Below are 16306 nucleotides of genomic sequence, written 5' to 3' on the forward strand. Positions count from 1 at the left end.
GCACAGATGTCACTCTGTGATACTGAGATGCTCCTCCGTGTAACAGTTCCACAAATGATGTTTGCTTATCTTTAGTCCGCAAGCTCATAGAGGCTAATATTTCATTCCCTTCTTTGTATCGTTGTGCCCAACAGAGTCCTCAGTAATCAGAAGTCACTCAGTAAATATTTGTTGAAAATAATTGTATACAAAACAGTGTCTATCTTAAAGAACTTGACCTGGTAATAATTTAGAGTTTCTTCACATAGACAGTTTTCTTTAAATGTACATGAGTAATTCTGAACTTGAGTTTTCTGACAGATTTAAGGATTCAATTTTCCAATAGGAAATCACCTTCCAGGCAGAAGGTTCTCAGGTTTGCTGTTTATTTCTGGTTGTGAATCTCTACTCCCCAAAGAACCTGTCTCTGGAGCCAGCTGATCTAGGGGCTTACTCAGGACTCAGGCAGCACAAGGTGTCTTCATGGGGATGTTGACTCAGGGCAGAAGAACAGTGGTATCATGTCCTTGGTGCATCCATTGATCAACAAGCTCAAAGACTCTTTGGAAGATGGAGAGGGTGACCTAAAGGAGACACTCCTATTTTCTAGCAGCACTGTAGAGGGCAACGGTGAGAACCAACAGGAAAGACGCCACTGCCATGACCTAAATATTCATAATGAATACACTGCTGCATCAGGCACTGTTGCTTGGTTTCTAAAGCCCATTTCATCCTTTTATCTTTACAACAATTTTATAGTTTGGGTCAGACTGAGCCTTTCCCTCCACCACAGGGATGGGCCTAATTGACATAAGACATAAGACATACAATCTGATTCTCTAGATTCCACGGGAGGCAGACCAAAGCCACTGATGACATCATGACAGTCCCATGGCCACAGGGATGAGGTCATAGCATGGAAACAAAATCACGCAGTTTAAAGCAGTATTGACAGAAATACAAAGTTACTTTTGGCATTGCCAAAATGATTTTTAAAGTATGTGCATAATACAATGGAAGATGAAGTACACAACAAGTATGCCTGGAAATAAAATAGGTACATAATAAAAAAAAAAAAGTCCTATGTAATCATTTAAACCTTAAGCTTCAACAGGAGATCATAATGAGCTTAAATAACGTCAGATGAGGGACCTAGAATCAGAAGGATCAGTGAGCAAGAGGAGGTGAGCTTGCACCCCGTCCACTCAGACTGCATGGTTTCATTACTGGTTCAATGCCAGATTAATAATCGCCATCGACTGTCACATTTAATTCAGGCTTTTCTGAGATGATATTAACAGTGCACTGACATTGCAGAATTTGGGATTTCTGTCAAGTAAGTGTGTCAGGGCAGGAAGCTTAGGTGGGGCACTCCATTACACAGTACGCAGGCAAATGTAGGTCTTTGTTTGTTTTTTTTTTAATTAAGGTGTAACTGACATATAACACTGTATTAGTTTCAGGCGTACAACATGATGACTCAGTATTTGCATATATTGCAAAATGATCACTAAAATGTGCGGTTAACATCTGTCACCAGTTACAAAATGTTTTTCTTGGGATGAGTACTTCTAAGACCTACTCTCTTAGTGGATTTACTGCAGCAGTTTAATTAGTATAAATAGTGTTTAAAATGTCATAAAACCGTACTTTCTCACCCGGGATAACACAGTTAGGAAGACCATTAATCAAGTCAGCCGAAATGCACCACGCTTGGAGATCAGATTTAGGTGGATTTTTTTTTCAAAAATGAATTAAAGATTTTTTAAATGAATATCTTAAGTCATATTTAAACATATTACTAGTGTTTATTAATATGCTAAAGAGAGAACAAAACTATTTTTTCAGGTATGTATCTCATTATGACCAATTCAAAATGATCTGCCTTGTGGGATAGGAGTATGTAATTTTGCATATACAGATTTCCAGCTGATTAAATAATTGGAGACATGACATCTATTAAGAAAATACCCTGTTTTGATTGACTGGGAAAGATTTAGCCTTTTTCTTCACATACTAAAAATAGTTTAAACGTACTGACTCAAGAAGCTATTAATGTCCCAAATCTGTTTATGAGGACATAGAAGGAATAAAAGCTCAAATTTTATTAGAAAATAAACATTTGGCTTAGAGGAGATGTGAATTATATCGTACAATATTTACCATATAATTTTTAATACACTAACATTTTATTTGTGAGAATAATGTTACAAACTATTAGACTTTTAACAGTAGTTCATTTTTTTCCTCCAGATAAAATTTTAGTTTTTCTAAACATATATTTTACATTTCTTCTTTGTCTTAAAAATATTTGAATTCTAGAAAAGAAGTTAGAGTTGATTGCTTATTATCCATATATAAAAAGTGACTATATTAACAATTTATTCCTATAATTTTATCTAGATAATCCCCGTGCATGATTTATCTCCCCCATTACCTATAACTGAACCTCCTCCTCCTCCCCACTCCTCCTCTGAATGTTGAGAAGCCCTGGAGCCAATTACACGAAGTTCATGTCCAGTCATGTGCTCTCACTGATGGCAGATGCATATACAGAACTTTCTACTAGAAATCCCATATGAACACTGAGCAGGCATCTCAAATCCACTATGTTCAAAACAATACTCTTGATCCCCTATTCCCTCCACAAAAGGTTGCTTTTGTGTCCCAAATCTTCGATCCCAAGATATACCCACGTCTTGAGTTAGAAGACTAAGCATTGTTTTTGGTTCCTATTTCCCCTTCTTATCCAACACTGTCTTTCAGCAAATCCTGTCACATTTACCTTTAAACTGGAGTGGACTCTGACTACATACCTCCACATCCACTGCTAATAATCTGGCACAAGTCTCCATTACCTGATACCTGCCTGCACCACTTCCTAAATGGTCTGTATGCTTATGTTCTTAACTGTCATTCCTCTTCTCCACTTAAGAGTCCAGAATAATTTTTAATAAACAGATCAGAGCATGCCGCTCCCCTAGTGAAAATGACTTATCATCTCATAGAGGCAAGAAGTAGTGTTTTAAACGGCCCACAAGGGCCTTCACAGCCTGAATCTTTGTACCTCACTTGCTGATCTTCTCTCAGTCTAAGAAGGCAAGGAAGACCTTGTTCAAGGATATTGAAACAAGGGAGAAAGGCATGACTGAGTGTGAACCCAGCCAGCGTGAAACAGAAGAAACAGGGTTTTTAAGAACTGGGATTAGGGAGGAGAGATCTTAGACTATCTGAGTTACTAAGTGGCTTCACTCAAAGGAAAAGTAAACTTTTCATAACTTCACGATAGGAGGTAGTTTTATACCTTGGGGCAAGGTACCCACCTAAGTGAGGCTCCTATACTATCTTCCTTAATAGTTACCTTTCAAAGGGATGGTTCCTAGGTCCTTGACAAATACATCCCTGGGTTGTGAAATGAGAAGGAGGTTTTTAAAAGATATGTATGTCAAAGGGCAGGGAAAGAGTTTACAATTACAGTCTTTCTAAGATAAATGCTCCAAAAAAAGGGAGGTCGATCAGTTTCTTATAAGCTAGCAATAGACAAGTGAAATTTGAAATTAAAAACACAATACCATTTACATTAGAACCCCCAAAATTAAATACTTAAGTATAAATCAACAACATACATATAAGATCTATATGAGGAAAACTACAAAACTCTGAGGAACAAAATCAAAGAAAAACAAAAAAAATGAAGAGATAATCCATGTTCATGGATGAGAAGACTACTATTGTTAACATGTCAGTTCTTCCTAAAATGATCTATAGATTCAATGCAGTACCAATCAAAATCCTAGAAAATGGTTTTGTGAATATTGACAAATTGACTCTAAAGTTTACATGGAGAGGCAAGACTTGGAATAAGGTAACACAAATTGAAGGAGATAAAGTTAGAAGAACTGATATGACTCAACTTAAAGACTTTTTATAAAGCTGAAGTAATGAAGACAGTGTGGTATTGGTGGAATAATAGACAAATAAATCAGTGAAACAGAATAGAGAATCAGAAAGAGACCTGCATAAGTATAGTCAACTAATACATCATAAGTATGTCAACTGATGTTTGGCAAAGGAGCAGACAATCCAGTGGAATGGTGCTAGAACAACTGGATATCCACATGCAAAAGGATGAATCTAGACACAGACCTTAAACCCTTCATTAATTCTAAATGGATCACCGACCTAAATGTAAAATGCAAAACTATAAAATTTCAAGAAGATAACACAGGAGAAAACCTAGATGACCTTGGGTATGGCAAAGACATTTTAGATACAACATCAAAGATACCATCCATGAAGGAAAAACTGATAAACTAGACCTCATCAAAATTAAAAGCAACATCAGAAGACTGGGAAGACAAGCTACACACTGGGGAACAATACTTGAAAATGACACATCTGAGAATTAATTGACAATTTTGAGGATAATAAAATTAGCAAAGGTGTTCTCCTGTTTCATTCCCATCATCTGTATTTACAAGGAAACCTGTGAGCTAACACAAGTATTTCAAAATAAACTTCCCCTCTGCTTCAATATATCCAAAAATCTCAAACACAGAATCTCAAAAAGGAGATGACAGCATGTCTTTGAATAAATTTGTACGGAAGGGTGAGTGAGAATGAAAAAAAATTGACTCTCATGGCCAAAGGCTCTTAGAAATCAGGGCACGGGGCAAAAGCTCATGTGCTAATGCTGCTGTGGAGCGCGCTCCCAGGGAAGCAGATGGGTGATGCAGGATGTGCCGACTGCGCAGGCTCACTGGCTGTCTGCACTGAGGCTCTCTAAAACTACTGCATCCCTGAGCCACATCTGCAGTGGGAGACAGAGAATTTATCTACCGAGCACTGCACAGCATAGCAGGACACGAGGTCCTGCTGGACGTGCCTGTGAGCCCCCTGAGGGACCAGCAGCAGCTGGCCCACTGGCTTCAAGCCCCAGTAGGCCCTGGCTTTCTGCAGCAGCAGCAGGAACAACAAAAGTATGGACACAGCACAAACACTAGGAAATCCCCAACCCACAGATCAAGGGAATTTCATAAATCTGTAAATCTGACGACGTCCACTCTGCAGGCCACTCAGACCGGTTTGCCCCATCTTATAATAATTAGATTTTTCCTGGAATTAAAAATGACTTTCTTTCTGGAGTGGGACACGAAGGTGAGGAGTAGAATCTGTCAAGGTGGTAGCAAGTTGCCATCTACAAAGAAATAAGCGTTGCTGCGTATCTGCTCTGGAGTCTATCATCGACAACCAGCACGACCCTCTTCCATCATCAACACTCAGTTTCCTTCACCCTGTACAGCACTCCAGCTGGTCTGGTTTGCTCGTCTGGTTGTATGATCCAACTCTTAACCCCTGAGGGGTTTGCATCCTTAGCCATCTCACCCTTGTTGGGCCATGGTTGCTGACATGCTGACATGTACAAATGATAGCTATCACTGGGCACCCCGACACATCCCAGCACCAAGAGACTTGTTTCCAGACTTCCTCCTATTCCTGTGTGGCAGCTACCCTGGACATTTATGATAATCAAGGCAGATTATTCCTGCCAGTTTCGTAACTCCTTCACTTGCCTTCTGGTCCTTTGGCCAGAGGATACTAAAGTGATCAGATGGCAGTAAGAGCTCTCAGTTCAATGGAACCTGACAGAAGCTTTCTGCCCCTGGGAACCGGAACTTCTAACTGGCAGAGTTTAAGATTGTGGACTGAAAAGCATAAATCCCACAATTACATCCTTAATGTAGTGGTGATAGAAGCCAGATCTACTTTTACGCTTTGGTTCCTGCCCCTACACATGGCACATACTGGGGATGTAGTACTGTCTATCAGCCACCACATCAGCGCATACACCTTGTGGTAGAGGATGATGTCCCAAACCCACAAAGTATTTTCCCTGAGTTGACACTCTTAGCTGAGCTTCCAGATTGGCTACGTGTGGCTAATAATGCACATAAGGCCAGTGAATCCTTCTGTCATCTGCCATAAAAAGAGCCTCTTGGTCATAGACAACGTGTAGAATATTAAGTCTATAGAGCTGGCCTTCTATGAACGGAGAAGTAAATCGCTATCCAGGGCAAAGATTAATTCCAGTAATGAAAATCAGCTGCCTCTTCCAAGGGACAAGGGGACAAGTGTAACTGAACTTCCACCAGATGGCTGGTGGCCTCATGAAGAAACAACACCATATTGAGGAATCAGCATGTGCAGTCTTTCCCAGGTAGCGGGGGACATGAGGAGAAACACTGCATCTTCTATCTCAGAGAAGATGTTAAGAATGCTTCAAGTTTCTGGATTCCTAAAAACGTACCAATGTTGCAGGCTCCTGAATCTTTTTGGTGTTTTGGAGGCAGCAGAGTTGCTCCAATATTTCTTGTCTCTTCTAAGGTAAGTTCACCGAGTGAGGACAGCAACAGTCCAGAGCCTCAACAGACACGTAAAATCCCCAGAGGGAGTAGCAATGACAGAGAAGCCAGAGTCCTGTCCCAAAGACACTGGTGACAGAGCAAACCTTTGCAAGGGCAGCTGCAGCCAGAAAGCAAAGCAAACACACCGAGCCGCTATGTGTAGACACTGGAATCCATCTGTGCCCATTTATGTGTTTCCTTAAGTTTTTATATAAACTAAGGTCCCGCTGGTAATATTATGTATATTGTGTAGCTAATTATTAGTCATTAATTGAATACTTAATGATCCTCAAAGTTTGGGAGGCAACTTCAATATGAGAGACAGAGGTGAGCAGAAGGACGATCATAAGAAAGAAGGATTCTCGTGGATTAAAACATTCACAGTAGGGAGCTAAATGAGTGGGAAGGCTACCAAAGGATCAAGGTAAAGAAGTCAGTGACTTAATCTGGCTGCATTGATATTAACACCCAGCAGTATCCATCATTCGTACACTTCACATCCCATCTAAAGTGGCAGTTCAACCATTAATTGAAGGAAATGTTTAGTAGTTTTGATAACAGCTATTTCATGCAACGCAATATGCAAAATAACAATATGAAATATATGTAATATAAATAACATCAATTATCTGCAGGATATCACCTCTGTTCTCAGTCTTATAGAGACGTTAAAGAATAAAAAAAGTCATATCTAGAGTCCGTATCAGGTGTCCTACTTCTGCCAATGTCTCTATCAAAACTGAATCTACAGGTAAGAGTAATATTTTAATTCTAGACAAGCAATTAAGTTATTCACTGATACTGTTTACTCCACCCACGTTGTACGTGATTTTATGGGAGAGGCAGGCCTTACAAAAAAAAACTAAGAGGGAGAATTGTCAGTAATACACAGGTAAAAACTACTTGAAGCTCATGCAATATGCCAGTGAGTACATACGATACAGTAGTTTTCATTTTAGCCACTGCAGTCAGATTCCAGCTAAGCAAAATAAAGTGTTCACGAATGAAATACAAATGGCTTTTAAAAAATTTTAATTCAAAACCTGGACTTTGGCCTTCATGGGCCTTAGTCCAACTTACAGATGAAAAAAAGCATTCGACATCCTTCCAGCCCTTAACACAGTGCATGTGCTTGAATTGGATCAAAGGCATAGATACTGGATTCTGTCCTTTTGAATGCTGGAGCAGTATGACCTTGAGACTTCATTTGCTTCTCTTTGTGTGTATGTTTTGGATATGAAGAAAAAGATAAGAGTTTACATCTAAGTTTTTACCTGGAACGATTCCCGCTGGATTTAACACAGTATCTATCAATCACATGCCAAAAGCACTTTAGGAGGAGAAGAAAGAAGAGAAACTCGTTTCTGAATGATTTAGTCCCTGTCACTCTGTGCCTGACAGTACTGTCAGATTCCCCCACATTGTGTAATCTGTGGATGTAGAAGTTACTTTGTCCTCAGATATCAGAAGATGATAGGCCACAACGAACAAATGCTTCCCACACAACTTGTTAGGAATTTGAGCGAAAGAACAGGGCATACCCCCGTCTCACTCCTTGGGTGTTACCTGGATGTTGTTTCACTCTGTCTTTGTCAAGCTGTCCGACGTCACCTTAACATTTCTGGGCTTGTCCAAAGAGCGAACATTTGACAAAGGGCGTCTGGGCTACCGTCCCTTGTGCTCGGTTCCTACCGAGCTTTGCACCAAGAGCACCACATGCAACATTCCCCTGAGACAACCAGAGTGGCGGCCTACAGTGGGGCAGCTTGACTTCCAGGTCCACCTGCTGGGACCAGACACCCATCAAACTGTCCTGCTCCACAGGAAGTTCTGATCAATGCAGGCTTGGTTTTTCTGAACCCTCTTGATAGGCAGAAAATCACTGGCCTAGAAATCAATATCCTAGTAGGCTGTGTAGGACCATTCAGAGAAGTGTAATACAATACATCTGGTAAAGTTTTGCTGTGCATTTTCACTTCTTATTAACTCCAACTCTTCAGTTCATTATGATAGAAAAATCAAAATCTGAAAAGGTCATTTGAAAGAAAGAGCCGTTGCTTTTACATCAATAAATACCTTGTGCGCCATACAATTCAACAATCCTAAATACATTGACATTTGATGTCTACAATGTTAATCTAGAACCCAAATAGCTCTTAACATCTCTGCCCTATTGAGAAAACATACATTTACAGTTGAGACAAATTATTCATCTTTTTAACACGAATGCGTAACAAAGCATCCATATATACTAAAAACATATGGGTACCACCCTTGTTCTCTTGAGTCTTCCTAGCAGGGCTCAGCGATCGGAGAGCTATTTGCTTTTAAATTGCCTTTTTACACAGTTGAGGATCCCTTTCTCTTTCCAAGCTGTCTGAGGTTGTGTTGCTGCCAACAGACTCCTTTATTCTTTGACTTGTTTTATAGCCAATAATGAGCTACAAAATTCTATACCTCATCAAAATGATAAAAGCCGAAGCATTAGAGAAATCCTAAATTCTCTGTTAGGGAAGTGGGTCCATTATCCCAGCAGTCAGCTCACTGTCCTTCTTAGCCCTTTCTGCTTCTCCTGACAAGAGACATCTAGAAACATTCACCAGAAAATTACAAAGTCAGTGAAATATAATTTAATACTGTTTTCTTTCTCTTACGCATTAATAAAGTTCCTGAGAGGAAGAAGGTGGAGTTATAAATTTTATTTTTGGCACCGAAGGAAAATACTCCACTTATACCAAAGAGGTGAAGAGTGACTAAGTAAGAAATAGAGTTACTTTTTTTTTTTTTTTTGTCTAGCAAATATGTGCTAGAGAGAAGCCTGGCAAGATTTCTTTTACCTCTAAAATGGTTATGAAATAAGACAGACTACCATCTGCAGAAACAGAAACCATAAACTCTCATCAGTATGCAAAAAAAAAAAAAAAGACTTTTCTCAGTCTATGGTCATTTTCAGCTGGCAGTCTTGCTCCAAGGAGCAAACACAGTATGTGTTTTGCAGTGTTACCATTTTAAACTGCACACTTCCAAATCAGATTAAGGAGTTACAAATGGAAAAAGAAAATAATTTTAGCACTTGGAAAATTGTTTGGTTTGAAATTTCTTGAAGCACTGAACATGTTGGTGAACAAAATGAAAATTAAAGCTTTACATAATTCAGTAAAGGAAGAGAAACACCCAATTAGCACTTGGATATTTTTAATTAAGTAAAACGTGATTATCTGAATTAGACAAAACTGCCATTTCAGCAAAACTTTATTCCTAATATTTTGAGATGATTTTGTCATTATACTTTTGGAAAGAATAATACACCAATCCCTTATTCAATTTTTCACCTTCTAAATTTTGCAATGCATCATTTTGCAAAATACTCTAGTAAAGATTTACTTTGCAGTATAGGAAACAGTGTCTAAGACTATGGAAACACACATATTGTAGAGTAAAAATATATGTCTATCTATGTCTATGTCAGTGCGTCTCTTAAGAGGATGGAGAAGGGGTAGTTTAATGGAACTAGTAATGCAGTATCAGATCCTATTTGCCCATCTAGAAATATGTGTAACACTTCACAGTAAGTATCTATGTTATTAATAAAAAGACAGACAAATCTTTTAGAGTAAAGCTATTGGTTCCCAGTAAGTATCTGCTAATTGCATTTCAAAATGTGCTTTCACAGTGTGTAGGAGTCCAGGGGTCCCCTTAAGAACGGGGCACACTCAGTGCTTCGGTGTCTGGGCCATCCTGGTTCATGACTACCAACCCACAGGGATGCATGTAGTTTGCAAGTTTCTTGCTAAGTCTATATGACTTTTTAGCTTATCTTGGTAGTGAGATGACCTTTCTAAATAAAATGGATGTGAAAAAAAGGTTTTATATTCATATTATTAGAATTAATGTTATTACTACGATCAGACACCACTAAGGCAAATATGTATGCGCTGTGTGTCACACAGAGGTGAGGGACTGCGAGGGTTCTTGTTACTTACTCACTTCCTTCATCTAAAATTACAGTTGACCCTTGAACAACATGGGTTTGAACTGCACAGGCTACTTATATGTGGATTTTTTTCAATATGTTCATCTTACAGATGCTTCACTAAGGATGGAGGAAAGTCTGTTTGATTAGAGATCACAATATGTGAAATTTAAAAAAAAAACTAGGATTTGAGTCCTGAGTCTATCCAAACTATTTCACCTTCCTGCCCTTGGGTGAGTTGTTTCTTTTGTTTTTGAGGCAGAGAGAGCTGCATTCGGATTTTCAACCGTGTATGTGTCAGGGGTGGGGTGTTCGGTGTCCGTAGCTGATCAAGGGTTAGGTGTACAAACATTTTTTTGGAGAGGGGGTGCAATATGTTTCCCTACTTCTTTGAATCACTAGGAATTAGCACAGTGCCTGACACAAGGCAAACTTTTAAGGAGTTGTTTTTATAGTATTGAATTGCTTTGAGGACAGAGGAGTGTATGTGTGTGTTCACCACCCAATGGACTATGCCATGTGAACAGTAAATGCTAAGTAAAAAATTTACCCAGTATTTAGGCATGTACTTAAGGGTTTTGGAATAAAAAGTCATTGAATTTAATGTGCTGTGTATTATGTCGTGAGGCTTACCTTATTCAGAATGCTCGTGGCCTGTGAGTGAGCCCAGGGAGGGCTCTGTTCCTGTGACACGTGAAATGCGAACATACTACTGTTCCCTATCTTTGGGGCCACTGGAAAAAAACAGGTTTCAGTTCTGACATGAAAAGGGCTTTAAAGTTGTCACTCTTACCTTTACAACAAGAAAAAAGCAGAATAAACTGAAAATCAACACCTCTTCTTGAACCAATCAGAGAACTGAGGTTACCAAGCATAATAAAACCCCCTAAATCTACATCAAGGCATATAATACTTGGACTGCAGAAAAACAAAGCAAAAATCTTAAGCCACACCAGAGGAAAAAAATCCACCTTACTTGTAGAAGAACAAGGGTAAGAGTTACATCAGATTTCTCTTCACAAACCTTATAGGTGAGAAAAGAGTGGAGTAAGTAAGGTGCCGAATGAGTGAACTACCACCCTAGAATGCTACATCCGGAAAAATTACCCTTCAGAAGTGAAATAGACTTTTTCACACAAACAAAAACTGTGGGAATTTACTGCTTGCAGACCTGCCCTGTAGGATATGCTGTAAAAAAAAAAAAAAAAAGAAGAAGAAGAAGAAGAAGTAGTTCTTTGGAGAGAAGAAAACGATACAGATAAAAAGCTAGGATCAAATACAGAAAGAGCAGAGGAGAAGAAATAAATCATGCTAAAATAGAATCTTTCATATTTCCTATTTTAATTGATCTAAGAGATCTATTGGTTTAAAGCACTGATATTAATAATGTATTACAGCGTTGGATAAATAAAGCTCATGGATAAGTGAGATGAATGACAGCAGCGCCACAAGGATGGGAGAGAGGGATTGAGAACAGTCAGTTATGAGCTACCTGCGCTGCAAGTGAAGCACTATAGCTAATTAGAAGGTGATAAATGGCTTAGAGAAAAAAGCAGGGAGAGAGAGGAGTACCAGGGAGGTGAGTGATGTGGTCTAAATTTAAATTAAAATGTCAGGGAAAGCCTTACAGGGATTGTACAGTTTAGGAAAGACAAGTGATTGCTGCGTGGGTATCTGAAGGAAGAATATTTGGGGCCGAAGAATCAGTTAGTTCAAAGGTTACACGCTTTATATCTTATCACCCAGACTTTTCTTTCTTAAATGGGATCGCCAAGCAGTTACTCTGTACGGTCATTCCTTTCCAGCCATGTTGACATTTACAATGATACATATCAAAATTTGGTGTGAAGCAGGTTAGTGAAGCACAAGCAAGGTCTCTTTATGAAACAGGCCTGGAACACAGATTTAGGTCCTGAAAACTTGCTGAGCGACCCAAGTGCATCAGGGGTTGGGAAGCAAAAGCCATGACTCACCTTTTTTCTATCTAATCCCAAACTGTGAGACTAAGTTATATGATGCTTCAGCATATCATAAAAGGTTAGGGCGGAGGTTTGTTGCCTTTGACCAAATGTCATTTATTATACAACTTATTTAACACAAAAGAGTTTCGATTTGATCTTTAGTATAAATTATAGAGATAGTAACAGACTAAAGTTTGAGTCTGTACTATGCAAAGGTCCTTGTAAAGTTGCCAGTGGAAATCTGTAAGTCATCTATATGCCTCTTCTGAGCACGTTTGAATCAAGAGTAATGAATAACAGTATTTCAAATAAGAAAAAGTAATTCCTACTGAACCCATGATTTATCATCTATACTAGAACATTTAATCATGAGGATGTGTACATTTTAAAATTAAATTGACAACTTTTTAATCCAAAAAGCCTGTAATAAACATTGTGAAATGAATGCTACTGAAGTAATTTCGTGGAAAAGTCTTATTGTTTTTAATCTGGTATCTATACACGTCCAATTTCTAGTGATCGCTTCAAATAAAAATGAACTACTGACCATTGTTCAGTGATGTCATTTTTTTCAGTTATTTTTCTCTCTTTTATGGATAGAATTAGTCATTATTCACAGCACCAAGTCTACAAAATTAAGTAAAAATTTAAAGGACTTGACAAATGAATGGATGAACTCCTGAAAACTTTATTGATTCACTGGCTGTGAAACAACATGGAGTTTGTTAGATTATCATCTTTCAGGGATCACAGTCATTTTTTTGAGATTTATTTTTCTATTTTAAACAGATAGGCTCTACTTATATTTATTCTTCATTTAAAAAAATAAACTTAACTAGTGCCTAAAATCACAGATTTACTGATCACAGATCATTTAATATTCAAGATGTTCTAGCTTCCCCTCCTCCCAAGATATTCAATTACTCAATGGGGTTTGGTTTAATCTTTCTTCAATATATGGGTATTATTCTTATTAGATCATGTGTATTGACCTTAAATATTGGAAGAAATCAAATCTGTATAGCTAATCATTACTTTTCTTAAATATAAAGCTTATGAAACCATTTCAATCTATGGAGAGATAGAAGTCTGACTTCTGGTTAAGCAGGTATTTGATGCATTACTCACCTGTCTATATCAAATGAAAATCTATTTATCTACCTACTTGTCTATCACATACAGTATAGGTAATATATGAATATAATATATATATATATATGCATACCCCACCTATATAACATTGTAGATTTTTATTAAATGCTGCATAAGAAACCAGTATAATGTATGCATTTTTCTAATTGTGATTGATACCTAGATCCTTTTTAAGGCTATGATTAACAAGTGTGAAAGTGACTATGGCACGATGCAGAATTCAGTGAGCTGCTATTGGAGCCGCTTCAATCTACGAAGGGAAGAGAAAAAGGAAGTTTGATCAAGGCCACACCAGGATTAACTCTCTCTTTGTAAAAGAGTGCCACGGGATGTTTAACATCCACACAAGGCAGACAAGATCTTGGTTTCACAGCCTCACCTGAATGACCCTCACATACTACACTCCATAATTAATTTACTTCCGAAAGGATGGAGGTTAAGACAGGTGGGATTTGAAAGGGAGTTTAAATTCTTCCACTGTACACTTAGGAGAACTCAGTACTTTGCAGTTTATACTTGTGTATGAGACAATTCTTAACCGAATGAAAATATTTTTTAGTGGAGTTCACTTGTTTCATTTCTCCCATCTTAATGGCAGGACTTCATTCTGGAGCAAGGAGGCCTCAGCCCAAGTTAGACTCCTACCACCACCAACCCCCACCCCCCAGGAACTGGGGTGTTAACTTCTTTGATGATGACATTTCAAAGAGATGGTTCTCAGGTCTTTGAGAAAGATATTCCTGTGTTGCTAAGCTGGTGAGAGGCTTATTTAGCTTTTGAAAAGATTTACATACATTTCAAAGAGACTGAGAAAGAAGTTATAATTACAAGTTTTCTAAAGTACACGTTCTAAGTAAAGAGTGAGGAGGAATTTCTTCCCTTATTTTGAACAGGGAAAATTAAGCCTCTTATTTTTTATTTGCATTTGCCCTTACAGTTTTTTTCTATTTTTAATTTGCTTTTCTTTTTTTTTTTTCTTAAGGTATAAAGCACATACATCTGTCTATTCTTACACGGTCTCCCAATTTTTGTAGATTTTGACAAAGTCTTGAAATCAGGCAGTGAGTTCTACGAATTTATTCATCTTTTTAAAGATCGTTTTGATTATCTGGGTCCTTTTCATTTCCCTACTAATTTTTGAATGTGCCTGCTGAGATTTTGATTGGTGTTTCATTGAAACTAAAGATTAGTTTAGAAAGAACTGCTAACCTAACAACATTGTCTTCCAATCATGAAGGTGACATATTTTCATTTATTTGCCTCCTTTCATTTTCAGCCATGTCTCTTAGTCTTCAGTGTTTCTACCATACACTTTGCTGCACATTTTAAATTCTGTGAGGCCAGTATCAATATTTACGACATTTTCCATTTGCTTACCGCAGTTAATCTATACTTTTCCTGCCCTTGCCATCTGCAACCTTACTTAATTCATTTATTATTCGTAATAATTTCTTAGGAACCTTTACATATGCAATTCATCTTCTGCAAATAAGAGTTTTAGTCTTCCTCTCCAGTCAGCTTTTTTTTTTTTGACCTTTTGCTTCATTGCCGGAGCCAAGACTACACGCAGCAAGTGGAACAGGAACGTTAAGAGCGTCTGGGGCAGGCAAGGCACCGAGGGCATAAAGTGTAAGGAAGCATTGCATTTGCTGCTCTCAAGTGCAGACCGTGTACTTCAACACCCTGACAGGGAGTGTCCCCAACAGAGGGCACTTAGCAGGGAGGTCCCTGTCCTAGTTGTGAGAGTATTATTTTTAGTTGTTTACTTCCCTGTACCAGAAGTGCAGCCATCCCTACAACTGGATTTTAATTCCTTCTGTTTAAAACAAAAACAAAAACAAAAACCTTTAAAAATCTTTAGCTGCAAAATGATTATTACTGTAGTCAGTTTGTATCAGGTCTGAATAAATCACATCAAATTTCTCGAAGAGGCTCTCTTGATTTTGACCTAAGTTTATTTATGGAAATAGTACATAAGAGAGTTAGGGTGATGGTATTTCCCCATCTTTAATGCATAGCTCAGAGTCTCACATGTTAGATTTGGAAGAGAACTTACAAATAATCTAAAAATAAGTATATAAATTAAAAACTACCATTTACTAATATTCTCTTATTCCAAGTACTAACTACTACCCTTCTCTAATTTAGTCTTTCCAATAACCATGCGAAGTTGTTATTATTAATCTCTACAAGTGAGAATACTGAAAATCAGAAAGAAAAAAAAATCACTCAACTACATCCTCACTGTGAGTTATTGATGAAGACAGTCCTTCAGAGCCTGAATTTTTTATTTAAATTTTATTCTGTGTGTGTGTGTGTGTGTGAGTGTGTTGTGCACTGATATATCACAAAGTCTTGAAGAGTGCCAGAGTTTTAAATGACCAGCACTCAATAAACATTTGTTGGGTGGATAAAATAATTTTGATGCTTTGTTAGGGTTCATTTCCATTGTCGTCTCTGTTTTTTGGTAATGGCGTATCGCTGACAACATTTACATGAAAATAACTGTCATATTTTGCACTTATATTTGAAGGAGATCTGTTTCTTTGCAGTGAGGCAGTAGGGAAGGTTCAGGACTAACCTTTAGACTTGCCTACACCTTATAAGGTCACATGGGGTCTGTCCTGTGCTGATTTCAGCTTATGTTAAAATAAGGTAAAAAGTTCTCAAAAATATGAAAACGAATATATGTATGTATATACGTGACTGGGACATTGTGCTGTACACCAGAAATTGACACATTGTAATTGACTATCCTTCAATTAAAAGAAAAGTTCCCATCATGCAGCTTGAACCGTAATGAAAGGAATGTTTCCCAGTAGGTAAGTGTGTTGACA

This window comes from Camelus ferus, chromosome 30, assembly GCF_009834535.1.
Source record: "Camelus ferus isolate YT-003-E chromosome 30, BCGSAC_Cfer_1.0, whole genome shotgun sequence".
NCBI classification, from domain to species: Eukaryota; Metazoa; Chordata; class Mammalia; order Artiodactyla; family Camelidae; genus Camelus; species Camelus ferus.